This window comes from Felis catus, chromosome F1 (assembly GCF_018350175.1).
Source record: "Felis catus isolate Fca126 chromosome F1, F.catus_Fca126_mat1.0, whole genome shotgun sequence".
NCBI classification, from domain to species: Eukaryota; Metazoa; Chordata; class Mammalia; order Carnivora; family Felidae; genus Felis; species Felis catus.
Window position 1 is genome coordinate 29015319 of NC_058384.1, and position 14393 is coordinate 29029711.

Sequence of the window (14393 nt, forward strand, 5' to 3'; positions counted from 1 at the left end):
TTTAAAGAACTCCTTGTGCACAACTTTACACGTGAGCCAGTCGTGTCACGATATTTCACCCCTGCCCCCTTCTCTCTTTCCATCCGGACACCTCCCTCCTGGAGCCCTCTCACTTCCTGTGCCATCTGGACTGGGAGGAGGAACATGTCCTTATCAAGACGTTCCAACAGTTCCCCGGCTTTCACATCCTTCCCTACTCACAACCTACACGCTTGGCAAAAACGAGACACCTCACAAAACGAAACCCACACCTGGCCCCGTGTGCCTCTCCAAGTTAAGCTTCCAGAGGGCCTGCCTGGCTTACTCTTCCAGATTTTTCCTTCTGTATTTGTATTTTTTTGGTGTGGGGTTTCTGACATCCCCTTGTTCATCAGACACGGAGCTTGTAATGTGTGTGTCGTGTTCCTCTCCAGGATTTGAAGTGATTTTTCAGTTGGGAAAACATCTTTGTTTCACCACTGAAACCCCATTATCTTTCAACTTCTAGCTCTCTTTTTTTTCAATGTTTACTTACTTATTTTGAGAGAGAGCGAGCCAGCAAGTGGGGGCGAGGCAGAGAGAGGGGAAGAGAGAATCAGGCTCCACACTCAGCACAGAGCCCCACTTACCACGACCACAAGATCAGAGATCATGACCTGAGCCGAAATGAAGAGTGGGATGCTTAAAGAACCGAGCCACCCAGGCATCCCCTCCAGCTCTAGCTTTCTAACTATTGACTGGATTCAAGTAACCAGACAGAGCAAAGAATTAAGCCTAAGTGTTCTAGACCCTCTTCAGACGTTCTTTGTCCTTTGTCATAGTCTTCATTATCTGACATAGACGAGAGAACAGTTAGCTTTTCTTGTGGTGTCTTCTCCAGTGAGAGATCTTTTTGTTCAAGGAAGGATTTCATGGGCAAATCCAACATGCATGCTCTGTGTTTTCTGCTGAACATGAAGCCCATCTCCATGAGTTAGGTTGTAAATGCAACTTGTCTCAGTTTTGTTCTGCAACAAAAAGAAAACAAGAAGGATTTAGAGTGAATAGGGAACCACAGAGATAGATGATTGCAGGGCAATGAACTAGTCCCTAAAAAGAGAAGGCAAGAAAGGTAGGAATATTTATGTTGGGGAATCTGAGGCAGTGAGTGTCATAATAAGAGTGTTAAATATATGAAGGTGTGATGCGGGGATGATGGTTCCCAGTTGCCCTTTTCAGGATGAAAGACTTCAAGGAGGAAATAGATACAATTACGAATAGAGATTTAAGTATATTTTACAAAGAAGAAATTTCAACTGGTAAAGATTGTTACTGGAATAAGCTATTAAGGTATGACCATCTTGAGTATTTTTATTCGATGTGTTCACCCACAATCTAAAAGTTCTAAATTAGGGGCGCCTGGGTGGGTCAGTCAGTTAAGCATCCAACTCTTAATTTCAGCTCAGGTCACGATCTCATGGTTCTCGGGATCGAGCCGCCTGTTGGGCTCTGTGCTGCTGGTGTGGAGCCTGCTTGAGATTCTCTCTCTCTCCCTCTGCCTACCCCTCCCCTGCTCACACTCTGTCTCTCTCAAAATAAAGAAGTAAACCTAAGAAAAAAAATAAAGTTCTAACTTAGTGTATAAATGACTCACTGCCATTACATTTTTTTTTTCCAAATTAGTTCACTCTTCCTTGAGAGGATCCAGGCACAGGTACTGGAATGAAATCTTCGTTTTTTACTACTTGTCTACTTTAGTTCCTATATCAGAATCCTCATTTACCAATCTGACTTACAGGAAGCCGTGCTCTCGAAGACTAAGGACTATGGCTCCAGTGTTTGCGTAAATGCAACAGTTAAAAAAAATCATATGTAATAGTAAGATAAAGAGAATATTTTGGGGACACCTGGGTGGCTTAGTTGCTTAAGCATCCAATTTCAGCTCAGGTCATGGTCTTACGGTTCATGAGTTTGAGCCCCACGTCGGGCTCTGTGCCGACAGCTCAGAGCTTGAAATCTGCTTCAGATTCTCTGTCTCCCTCTTTCTCTCAAAAATAAATAAACATTAATTTAAAAAAAATCACGATGTCTTAATTTTTATTCTTTCCTTGTGCTGAATTTGCATTGCTTTTGCTTCAGATATTGCATTTATATAGAATAAAATGAGCGTGGACATAAATCTCAAGTGAAAATCTCTCCACACTGGAAACTCTTCTTTTTAATTTTTTTGAGGAAGAGGAGAGGGGAGGGAGAGACGGAGAGGGAGAGAGACAATCCCAAGCAGGCTCTGCACTGTCAGCACAGATCCCGATGAGGGGCTCGGGGCTGTATCCCATGACCATGAGATCATGACCTGAGCCAAAGTCAGGAGTCAAATGCCCAACTGACCAAACCACCCAGGCAACTTCTCTTCTTTTTTTCTACTTAAGCTGCGGACCTTTGCTACCTCCCCTTCTACCTTCTGCAGATTATCCGGAACCCAAGAACGGTCTCCAGACGGTCGGTGTGCATTTGCATCCACTCCTTGTCTCTTCTCGTCCTTGCCTCTGTCTGGACGAATCTCTTCCCAGCTGCCCAGTGTATGTGCCGCTCTGTTTTTATCCTTACCGAGCATGTCCTACCATTTGGCAGGCAGAGAGGGTGTCTTTACTTGTTCTTTGGGATTTCCCACAATCAGTAGTCTGGGCTGAGCGAATAGTAGTTTTTGAGGAAATGGTATATAAATATAAGGAAGTACAGTCATTTGATGTTCAGGCCAAGTAATTTCCATAGTTGCTGCCTGACGGAGGACAGCGTGTGGTATTTCTCAAAAGCTGTCCTCAGAACTGCTGCTCCCAAAGCTGTGGCATGGTGACATAGCACTGGAGCTAACGAGAGAAAGGATCCTGTTCATTGCAGACTGGATTTGGGGGGCCATTCTGCCACGCAGACCTGCTCTCGCGTTAGGACTTCGATATATCCTTTTTGGGTTGAAATTTTCCTTTCCTAAAGCTTTTCTGCCTTGCTGAGGAACCATGCTTAAGGTGACCCAATAAGAAAAAAGAAAGCTGTAACCTGATCTTGGTCCTTTTGACTCCAAGTTTGATTCCTTTCTGTTCTACATTATGCAGCTTTTCAGCGGAGTACTTAAGAAAACACATCATTTTGAGCATTTTGCAGGTAAAGAAATGGAAATCATAGTGACTTACCATAGCTTCTGCATTTGACAGTCCTTTGGGAATCAGTTTAGCTGTATGTAGTAAGAGATTTTTAAAACTTACAGGTTTTGACTTGGGAGCATTCCTCCTTAAGAATCTATGCTAAAGAGAGGGGTGCCTGGTGGCTCAATTGATTAGGCGTCCGACTCTTGATTTAGGCTCAGGTTGTGATCGATCTCACGGTTAGTGATTTTGAGCCCTGTGTTGGGCTCTGTGCAGATAGTATGGAGCCTGCTTGGGATTCTCTCTTTCCCTGCCTCTCTCTGCCCCTCTCCCACTTGTGCTCTTGTGTGCTCTCTTTCTCTCTCTCTCAAGATAAATAAATAAACTTAAAAAATATTTAAAAAGGGGGCACCTGGGTGGCTCAGTCGGTTGAGTGTCTGACTGTTGATTTCAGCTCAGGTCATGATTTTGTGGGTTCAGTGGATTGAACCACAAGTTGGGCTCTGCTTTGACAGTTGGGCTCTCACCCTCTCTCTCTGCCCCTCTGCTATTTGTTCTCTCTCTCTTTCTCTAAAATAAATAAACTCTAAAAAAAAGAAAAAAGAAGAAGAATGGCCTCTCTAGGCTTAATAATTCAAAAGAATGGAAACTCAGGGAAGTCCCAGGGTTTAAGTGGCTTTTTTTTTTTTTTATCAATGTTTGTTTATTTTTGAGAGAGAGAGAGACAGAGCATGAGCGGGGGAGGGGGCTGAGAGAGGGAGAGACACAGAATTTGAAGCAGACTCCAGGCCCTGAGCTGTCAGCACAGGGCCCAGTGCGGGGCTTGAACTCAAAAACCATGAGATCTTGACCTGAGCTGAAGTCTGACGCTTCACCAGCTGAGCCACCCAGGCTCTCCAGGGCTTAAGTAGTTTTAATTCCAATTTTGAAAAGGAATGCTTGATCTCAAGTGATTTTTTTTTTTCATTTTTGCTTTTGCTGTTAGTCAAGGTATGATTTATGTGGTGCTAAAAGCAAATGGTTAATGAGATTTGTGTTCTAAGCATTGTTATTTATGAAGGGGGCATATATGATCAAGGTGTATCTTCCTATGTGTATCATCTAATTGTAAAAACTGGGCTTTGGAGCCCATCTCTGCCACCTGCTTGCTTTGGAACTTTGGCTAGGTTATGTAGTCTGTTTCCTTATCCGTAAGCTGGGATTGTGAGGGTTAGATGATACAGTGCGTGCAATAGTCTAGCATAATTCTGACACATTGCAACCACTCAGATGATCTTAGAGCTGAAATGGTCAGTGATGACTGATATAATACTGAAGGAAGACTTCTCCTCAATGTTTTTATATCTAGTATTTAGGAGAAGCAGTATTTAAAATAATAGTTCTTGGGGCACCTGGGTGGCTCAGTCGGTTAAGTGTCCGACTTCAGCTCAGGTCATGATCTCACGGTTCGTGGGTTTGAGCCCCGCATCGGGCTCTGTGCTGACAGCTCGGAGCCTGGAGCCTGCTTCAGATTCTGTGTCTTCCTCTCTGTCTCTGCCCCTGCCCTGCTCATGCTCTGTCTCTTTCTCTTTCTCTCTCTCTCAAAAATAAATAAATCTTAAAAAAAATTTTTTAAATAATAGGTTTTTGTTTAACACAGTGTTAATACTCCAAAGATTGCATATTGACAAAGTAGATGTTGTGCTCTACCTGTTGTCCCTCTGAGGATGGACCTGTTCCATCCTTTCTCCGAGCTCGAGTAGGCACAGACACATACAAGATGACTGGCTTCGCCTTGGGTCTGCATGCCTTACTCTGCAGCGTTTTCAACAAGCTGGTAGTTACAGAATTTTTGACGGTTGTTGCTCTGAGTTCATAGCTAAAGATTTAGCTGATTGTTAATAACAGCATAATGCCCTAAATCATGTGGCAATGCCAGAGTGCATTCACACGTCATTCCGTCATAGATATGCAGGTCGTTTTTAGGCCCCCACCCTCTACTACAGATGATGTTTACTGCCCCATCCTTATACGCGATCCGTAAGACCCATTGCTTTTAAAGTGGCATTGCTGAGTTAGAGTGTGCGTTAATTATAGCGCAAAGGGATTTGGGGTGATAAAAGCTGTAAAAGCGTTGTTGGTTCCTGGCTTCTCACCATCTAGTTGAAGGATAGATACGCGTTTTCTTTTCCCAGCGATATTTTTGCTTCTGTACCAAGATTTCGGCAGACAGGGTTTGTCTGCAGGGAGATTTGAAATCCTTAATATTCTGAAACATAGGTGTAAGTCAGGAGAGCAAAGGGAGCCTCTTAAATTACGTTTACCCTGCGTAGCACTCGCCGTATTTATTAGATATGGCTTTGTTAGATATTGTACATATTTAAGTTTCTCAGCTTTTTTTTTTTTTTTCAACATTTATTTATTTTTGGGACAGAGAGAGACAGAGCATGAACGGGGGAGGGGCAGAGAGAGAGGGAGACACAGCATCGGAAACAGGCTCCAGGCTCTGAGCCATCAGCCCAGAGCCCGACGCGGGGCTCGAACTCCCGGACCGCGAGATCGTGACCTGGCTGAAGTCGGACGCTTAACCGGCTGCGCCACCCAGGCGCCCCAAGTTTCTCAGCTTTTAAGAACGAAGAGTCCGACCCGAGAACCGAAGCACTTGACGTTTTCGCTCCTGTTCCTTCCTCCGCCCACCCCCTACCGGGCTGCAGTCATCCCCTGCCCAGGGGGAGAGCCCTCCCCACGGGCAGCAGTGTCTCCAGAGGCCCCGGCTTGCTCAGCGCTGATGCAGGCCACTGAGCACATCTTCAGGTCTGAGGTCACTAACGGTAGCGGGAATGTTAGCATGCTAACTGTTTTTATGACAGCCAAGTGACCGTGCTGGCAACAGGTGCTTTTCTCTGTCATGTCACTGAGGGCTACTTAATGTACAGCACGAGTTTTTTCCAAGAACCCACTTGGGTTGTGTGTGGGGGTCTCATAGGCAGGGGACCGAGGGAAGAAAGGACAATTACGATGGGCTTCCTGTGCGTGTCTGTGCACGTGTGCTTGTCTGTTTATTGCGTGGGTGCCAGCCGGTAGCATGGGCATCACTGTTTAGAAGCTTCGTTTTCTCCCATCAGTGATTGACAGTTGCTTACACCAGTGGGGAGCATGCAACTCGGTAGCAGCTGATACTGGCTCCTACCTGTTGCCATTCTTTCCCCCCTCTGATTCAGGGGAAGTGATTGCATCGTTAACGCTTCAGAACCCGCTGGGTTGTATTCCTGACTCACTGACTTGGTCCCGGTCTCTGGAGCCCACTGTGCATCCTGTCCGTGGTTCCCAGTCAGTGAGACCTAGGGGTCTTGTATTCATGCTTCGCCTCCTTATGATAAATAGCCTTAGCTTTTGAAATTCTACAAACGCTGGCTTGTTGGAAAGCGATTCATACACTTGCGAACGTTGGCAGTCTGTGTTTCCTTGGGCTTCCTGCAGTATTCAGTGAAACAGCAACAATAATAAGGACAGTGACTGCAAACATACAAATAGTGCTCACCATGTGCCAGACTCTGTGCCAGCCCTTGATATGTTACCAACGGGTGTAGTCCCGCAGCTGCACCTGGTGGGTATTGTTACCACCCCCATAGTATAAATGCAGAAAGGGAGGCAGCCTCTGAGCTATGGTTGTACAGCCTGTAAGTGGCTGATGCGGGGAAATCACTCCACATCAGGGTGAGGCTCACTGATGGGGCCAGAGAGACCAAGGAACATGGCGACGTACCCAGGGAAGCCGGGCACTGGCTGCATAGACCCCCTTGAAGAGAGTTGGCAGAGATTGCGTGGCTGCTGCTTCTGTTTGGATAGGAAGTGACACGGGTGAGTCCTCCCATCCGAAAGTTCTGGACATGCAAGGGGAGTTGAGGGAATTCAGGCACGGACAGGAAGGAAACGGGAGAGGGAGGTGTGGAAAACTTTGCTAAGGGAGGTCACTTGTAACAGCCTTTCACAAAGAACCCCTCTCTTGGTCAGCTCTGTCCCCGTTAGGGTGCACATCCCAGAGGAGGGTGAGTGAAGCAGGTTGGAGGTATGTTTACCTTCAGCGAATTTCTTTCGTTTTGATGAGTGAGTCATATGAACAGGCTGGAAAACCTCTCCGGTTGCTCTTGTAACTGTGTTTTTCAAATTGGTTTTTGAAGAGCTTGTATTGATGTGCTGGGATTATCCCTCTCTGCTGCACACACTGGAACCGTAGAAGGAAAGTTGTCTAGGTAAGAGGCACTGGGTCGGGGGGAGGAGGTATGGGGTGCTGTGGCAGGGATAAGACCCTGATTCTGCTGCCATGCCGTCTGGATAGAACATCCTGGGACTGAAATTGAGTCACCGGCCTCAGGATCCATTTCTGCCATGTCTGGATCGAGTCCACTCGGGCTGAGCAAAGATAGACTGCAGATGGCATATCGAAGCCTTCCTTATAGAGTGTGGTTGTTTGCTGTTGTCATTGTTATTTTCATATCACCAGGTCGTTTCCTACCCCCTTTCTGGGTATTTTAACATGGTTCATTGAGTAAGAACGTGGGGTCAGGTGGTATCCTTAGTAACTGTGTGATCTTGGGCAAGGTCTTAACCTCTCCAGAGTTGATGCTGTCGTCTGTAAAAATGGGGGCATTAGGAATCACCGTCTCATAAGACCATTGGAGATAATGCTCAGGAAAATGCCTCTGTCATCGTATCTGCTTTAAAAATGGAGGTGCTCGCTATTGCCTTCTTGGTGTTCCAACACTCACAGGACTCTCCCATTCTTCTTCCCGGCTGTGATTAGCTGTGACATTCCAGGACGCACATCACTGTGGGTGTAGACACTGACACCAGAAAGAACTGGATTTGGAGAGTTGCAGATTCTACTGTCTCTCAAAGAAGGGTGGAGTCTCGTAGGACAAAGCATTCCTGGCGTGAATAGACAGAGAAAGCTCATCAGAGAAGTAAGCCAGAGTCAGGTGCTCTGATACAGTCGATTAAGCAGGTTGGGCAGGAGGAATCCCTTCCCCTCTGCCCATTGGTTGTTCTTTGTACTTTTATCCAGCCTGTCAACTTTCCCTGCAAAAAGAATTTTTATTGCCATCTTTTAACAATGAGATGAGAAATGCTCACTCTCAATTTGATCTAGTTAAATGTAAGTTTTCTTTTGGAGGGGCAGGAGGGGTTACATGGAGGAAGAATTCTGACCCCCTTTCTCTGTAACATAGCTCCACAGAGTGGAGGATTTTTGCCAGGTTGCTTTACGAAGTGCCATTTAAGAAAGACTTCTTTATTAAAAAAAAAAAAAAAAAAAAAAGAAAGAAAAAACAACTTTTTAATGTGGGAAATTTCAAGCGCATACAAAACCATAAGGAAAGGTATGAGCCTTGTCTGCCACCAACCGCAGCTGGCAACTACGTGGCCAATATTGCTTTATCCGGACCCCGCAGTGTCCCCTTCCCATTATTATTTTTTTAAGTTTATTTATTTATTTTGAGAGAGACAGTGCAAGCGGGGGGCGGGTTCAGAAAGGGAGAAGTGGACCGAGGATCCAAAGTGGGCTCTGTGCTGACAGCAGCGAGCCCGATGCGGGGCTTGAACTCACGAACCATGAGGTTATGACCTGAGCCGAAGTCAGATGCTTAACCCACTGAGCCGCTCAGACGCCCCCCCACACCCACCCCAGTCCTGTTATTTTTGAGTAAATTCCAGACAACATATTATTTTATCTATAAAATATTCAAGATGTGCTTTGAATGCCTTAAGAGTCTCAGTGAAGTCAATAATGAAAGCTTTCATGTCTTGAGATCCTTCCTGTGGGAAGATCACGTCTCTCTAGAGACCTCAGGGCGGTGATCCTCAAAGTGGGGGATGGGGTAATGATTTTTTTTCAGCAGTTACCTGTGGGGGGTTTTTTCAAACTGCTGGTCCTCACAGATCGTTGCCCTTCCCCCCCAACAGTCGAAAACGCAGCCTTTGATTCTTCACCAAACTGCTTTGCTCTGAGTATTAGAGCAGGAATAAACAAGAGAGAACCACTGCTTGGGGTGGGGGAGTTGGGATTCCAGGTAATAGAAGCTTTACCACTCAAGAACCACTTTTTTTTTTTTTTTTTTTTGGTTATTTTTAACCAGTATGCATGGGAGTTTACAAGTTTACAAGTTACACTCTTTACAAGTATATTTCTTTACTGCCATCTTAACCAAAATATGCCGGGTGTTATTCCGTCATCCATATTTACCACAGGGTACTTTCGATACTATCTTCCGTGCTGTGGAATGCTTAATTTTATAGTCTGCCTCCCTCATTGCCTCTCTGTTCCCTGCCAGCATACTTTTCTTTATCTCCTTTCAGTCTGCTAAGGGCTAAGAAGCAAGGTATGTAAGGTATATAAAGTCAGAGTAAATGCACTGTGAGGGTGGTTTGTGTTTGTTTGTGTCCTGAGCAGAGCATTAATAAGGACTTCGTGATGTTTGATTGCTCAGAGGATGTTTGCCTCCATTTCCTGGTTTTCGGAGACATTCTGCACACATGTAGTTGCTATGTAGCCATTTTTCGTGGAGGTGAGGTACCGCTGTGATGGGGTCCTGTAGCAGGAATCTTTGTTCTGACTTGCAGTGCAGCTCCAGATTTGGACAAATTTCTCTCCATCCCACCACTGAACGTTTGAAGTTGAGTTAGCGGGAGGAAAAGGAAGAAATTCAAAAACGTGGACATTCTGCGTTGGTTTTTGTAGTTATTTAGCAACTAAAAGTTAGGGGCTTGTGTTGTAAACCTCGCACAACATTTTGCTTGGCTTCGAATAATGCAATGTATGGATGTAATCTGGGGATTCTATAGCACTAACATTTATAGAAGAAACTAACTCTAATTTTCACCAAAACGAACTACCTTCCTCTCTGCCGGTCTTTAAGGGGGAATCGGAGAAAGCATTTCCCATTTTCCCATACTCTTTTTCCCCCATGCCCTTCTACCCCTTTTTAAAACTCTCCTCAGAAAAATGACATAGTACTTTTTAAAACTGAGCTGTGCCTCATGCGTGTTTATACACAGGATGGACTCATTGCATCATTTTTTCCTTTCTCACACCCAGACCAGGGTTACATAGTTCTGTGAGGTGTGCTTGGGAGTTGTAGTAATATGGAATGCTGGAAAAATGCCAGAGACTGTTAGTAAATATAGAATGCAGTGGAACAGCAGTTAGCTTATGTTCGTGGTTTCAGAACTTATGTTCAGATTTCAGAAGTAAGCGTACATAATATAGCATGGGAAATAAAAAGATGACCGCGTTTAAGATTTGGATTTTAATTCCTGTCTTTTCCCTAAAGAAATTTAGTACAGGTAATTTAGTAAAGGGGATTAAGCTGTCTTTGGTTGATATTATGAAAGGTCTCTCCACTTCTTACTCATCATATTTAAAATTTATTAGATCAGCCGACTGACTTTTCTATGAGAAAGCTGGCTTTGCTCTGTGTTTTCCATTTGGCAGGTGTTTTGTTGATATGTTTAGGGGGAAAAAATAAAGTACAAGGTGCTGGAAATCCATAGCTGATTGTTAGAAGATGGAAACTTACATATTAGATCTTCTTAGGAAGCTGATCGGTCAGGAATGAGTTTTAGAAGTGACTTTGAAGCTTTTCTGTATGTCCTGTCCCCTTCTGCTGTAACTTATTCTATGAAAGGCCCTTAAAGTGTGTTTACAGAGCAAATATCCCTACAAATTGCTTTCGGCAATCGTGGGCACACTGGGATTCTTTTTTTTTTTTTTTTTTCAACGTTTATTTATTTTTGGGACAGAGAGAGACAGAGCATGAACGGGGGAGGGGCAGAGAGAGAGGGAGACACAGAATCGGAAACAGGCTCCAGGCTCTGAGCCATCAGCCCAGAGCCCGACGCGGGGCTCGAACTCCCGGACCACGAGATCGTGACCTGGCTGAAGTCGGACGCTCAACCTACTGCGCCACCCAGGCGCCCCGTGGGATTCTTTATCACATCTGTAATTCCCTTGTTGCTTTGGCAAAGAACTTCCATGGGATGTAGCATCTCTCTGGTCTTTGAGACCACGCCCAGTCTAAGACACATCAAGGGCTGGAAAAGACAGGCTTGGGTGGGAATGTTCTTATAGAAGTGTGGGTTCAATTTTTTACCCCCAAAGAGCACCAGTGAGCTGAATAACTTCTCATCCCTCTTCTCTGCACTTTTTAGCCTTTCTCACACCCTCGCAAGTCAGATCTATCTAAGGCTCCAAATTCCTTAGGTGCCACTGAGGTCACCTGGAGGCCCCTGCCCTACCTTGGCCTCAAAAACTCAACCCTTTCAGAATTCATTCTTTCTTTCATCATAGTGACAAATATTTATTTAGCACCCTGCCACATCCAAAGGCGACTACAAATCTAAACCTGACATAGCTCTCTCCCTTCAAAATTCTTGTGGTGGGGACGCCTGGGTGGCTCAGTCGGTTAAACGTCCTGCTTCGGCTCAGGTCATGATCTCACGGTTCGTGGGTTCGAGCCCCGCATCAGACCCTGTGCTGACAGCTCAGAGCCTGGAGCTGCTTCAGATTTTGTGTCTCCCTCTCTCTTTGCCCTCCCTGACTTGTGCTGTCTCTCTCTCTCAACAATTAATAGATGTTAAAAAAAAAAAAAAAGATTCTTGTTGGGGAGCTAAGACACACACGGAAGTTTCTCTGGGGTGAGGGAGACTGTGCTATGCCATCAGCTGTAGAGATACAGCCATTTGGATTCTAAGACCCACAGCAATTGGGAATCAATTTCCACTGAAAAAAAGAACAGCTGCCTCACACCAGACACTGTAAGCATGTTATTGACTAAGATAAGGAAAAGGCCGCAACCTTCTTACCCACTTAGGCTGGGCTCTGTATGGGAGCATTTCTTCTAATGATTGGCTCCTTTCTGCTCTAGGTGACGGTACACTGGAGGATGACAAGGTGGAGTGCTGGGACAATGCACGGTTCTACCCTTGGACTTGTCATCGCTTTGCATTCAACTCTGTGTTCTCTGCTTTGCCTGTTTTTTTGTTTTTAAGACTTTAGGTGGTCACGTACTCCGGTCCTTTCCACGGCTGCTTTGCTATCCTTTGAGCAAACTGGGCTTGCTGTATGAGGGGGAAGAGGAAGGGGACCTTTATAGCCACTGAGTGCTCCACAGAAGCCTTTTCTCATTTACTTCTCGCAGATGGGCAGGGTGGGTATTATCTTCACAGATGAGTAAACTGAGGCAGGGAAAGGTTAAGTTGCTGGGTGTGCACTTAGGCCAGTTCCTGCAGGAAGATGTGCACATGTTCCCTTCCCTGAGCTAACTTTGGTTCTTAGAGAGGACCTTCTGTGTCCCTGACTTCACTCCTTCTGTCACATGGGTGTCCTTCCTTTCGGGGGAGCCTTTAACATTTACTTCCAATCCCTTCACACGAATACCCACCGAGCTGGAGCGGTCAGAGTTGTTGGTACTTTCCTTGTCCTTTTTTTTTTTTTTTTCACATTTGCTTCTTCTTCTTCTTTTTTTAATGTTTATTTGAGGAAGAGACAGTAAGTAAGAGAGGGACAGAAAGAGGGAGAGAGAGAGAGAATCCCAAGCAGGCTCTGCACTGTCAGCGCAGAGCCTGATGTGGGGCTCAGTCCCATGAACCATGAGATCCTGACCTGAGCTGAAATCAAGAGTCCGACGCCCAACCGACTGAGCCACCCAGGCCACCCTTCACATTTGCTTCTTACTCCCGGTGACTCTCGTCACTAAAGGGCTGGGGTCTCTTTTATCCGATGCTACTTTTCTCACTAAGCTACATCTGTGAAAAAGAGGATCAGCAGATGATGTTTGGAAATTAGAATAAGATGCTGTTTGTCTTGAAAGAAAAAAAATCATGAGTCAGCACTATCGGCTTTACTATGTGTACTAACCAAGAAAAGAGTCTGTTTCCTTAAACTTCCATGAATGGAAGCAACATTTGCAGCTTGCCCTTATTTACTTGATGTGTTCTTGAAGAGGGGACAAATAAAACTCATCCTTTAAGTGGCTTCAGGTTTTAAAAGAGTTTTCCATTAAACAAAACCAAGTCTTCTGGCAAATAGAATTGACGACCCCCTAGTTTGAGCTCTTTTGGAAATCCAGTAACATCAGGAAAATCTACAGTTTCATAAGCATGTGACCTTTTTATGAGAATTTGGCATTTTGTTCTAGGTTTTACAATGTTCATGTGATGAAGTGAATAGGATGTGGCCCCTGAGAGCCACACAGGGAAAGTCGTTGGAGTCCCAGAGAGGACTTGTTTGTGATAGACTTCACATCCAGTTTCCCGTCTGGTAACATATCTTTTTTTTTTTTTTTTAATGTTTATTTATTTTTGAGAGAGAGACATGGTGTGAGTGGGGGAGGGGCAGAGAGAGGGGGAGACACAGAATCCGAAGCAGGCTCCAGGCTCTGAGCTGTCAGCGCAGAGCCCAACTCGGGGCTCGAACTCACAAACCGAGAGATCATTAAGCTGAAGTCTGATGCTTAATCCACTGAGCCACCCAGGTGCTCCTGTCTGGTGGCATATCTTAATCCTCCCTCTCTCTGTCTATCAAGGACAAAGCAGAGGAAGGAGGCTTAAAACCCAGACGGTGCTGGGTCACGTGTATTGTAGAACTGTGTGCCTTTGTAAATAGTTAGGAGATGGACTCATGATACAAGTGCTATGGATTCTTTGAGAGCTTAAACATGGCGGTTGGGGGGGCCTGGGTGGCTCAGTGAAGGGTCAGACTCTTGATTTCCACTCAGGTCATGATCTCATGGTTCAAGGGATAGAGCCCAGAGTGGAGCCTGCTTGGACTCTCTCTCTCTCTCTCTCTCTCTCTCTCTCTCTCTCTCTCTGCCTCTCCCCTGCACATGTGCATGTGTGTTCTCTCTCAAAATAAATAAACATTTTTAAAAACACGGCAGATAATTCATAGACTATCAAAATGTTAACACTGAAAGGGACTAACAGATCATCTCCTCTAACCCTATTCTTACAGATTAGTGTCACACAGATGGTTTACCTGGAATCATTTAGGTGTGACCCATCCTAAAGCAAGGGGTGTCTTAAATGAGCGCCTGGCAATTCTTTCCAGAAGCACAACCCTCCAACCGCACGAGTTCTGGGCATAAATGCCATGAACTTTTAATTTAGGTGAAAGATGTGGGTGTTAAAGACGGAGAAAACGTGTCTCTAGTTCTGGAAGAGTTTAGAGTCAGCCTTGCTAATACTATTAACACAAGTTTGATTGCTATGTTACAATAGGCAGAAATGATGTGGGAGTTCAGACAAAGAAAGGGAGGGATT

The 14393-nt window shown here is 45.1% G+C and overlaps 1 protein-coding gene across 3 annotated transcripts in view; it reads left to right on the forward strand.

Annotated features, from left to right (window-relative positions):
- The window catches only part of PTPN14 (protein tyrosine phosphatase non-receptor type 14), a 178991-nt gene that overhangs the window by 53559 nt on the left and 111039 nt on the right, over positions 1-14393 (forward strand). Inside the window, exon 1 of one of the 3 annotated variants that reach the window (XM_019821801.3) lies at positions 6402-7330. The exons of the other annotated variants lie outside the window; for them this stretch is intronic. The gene's annotated coding sequence lies outside the window, so the exon portion shown is untranslated. Of the gene's footprint in view, positions 1-6401; positions 7331-14393 lie in introns of those variants that run through there. 3 annotated transcript variants of the gene reach the window in all.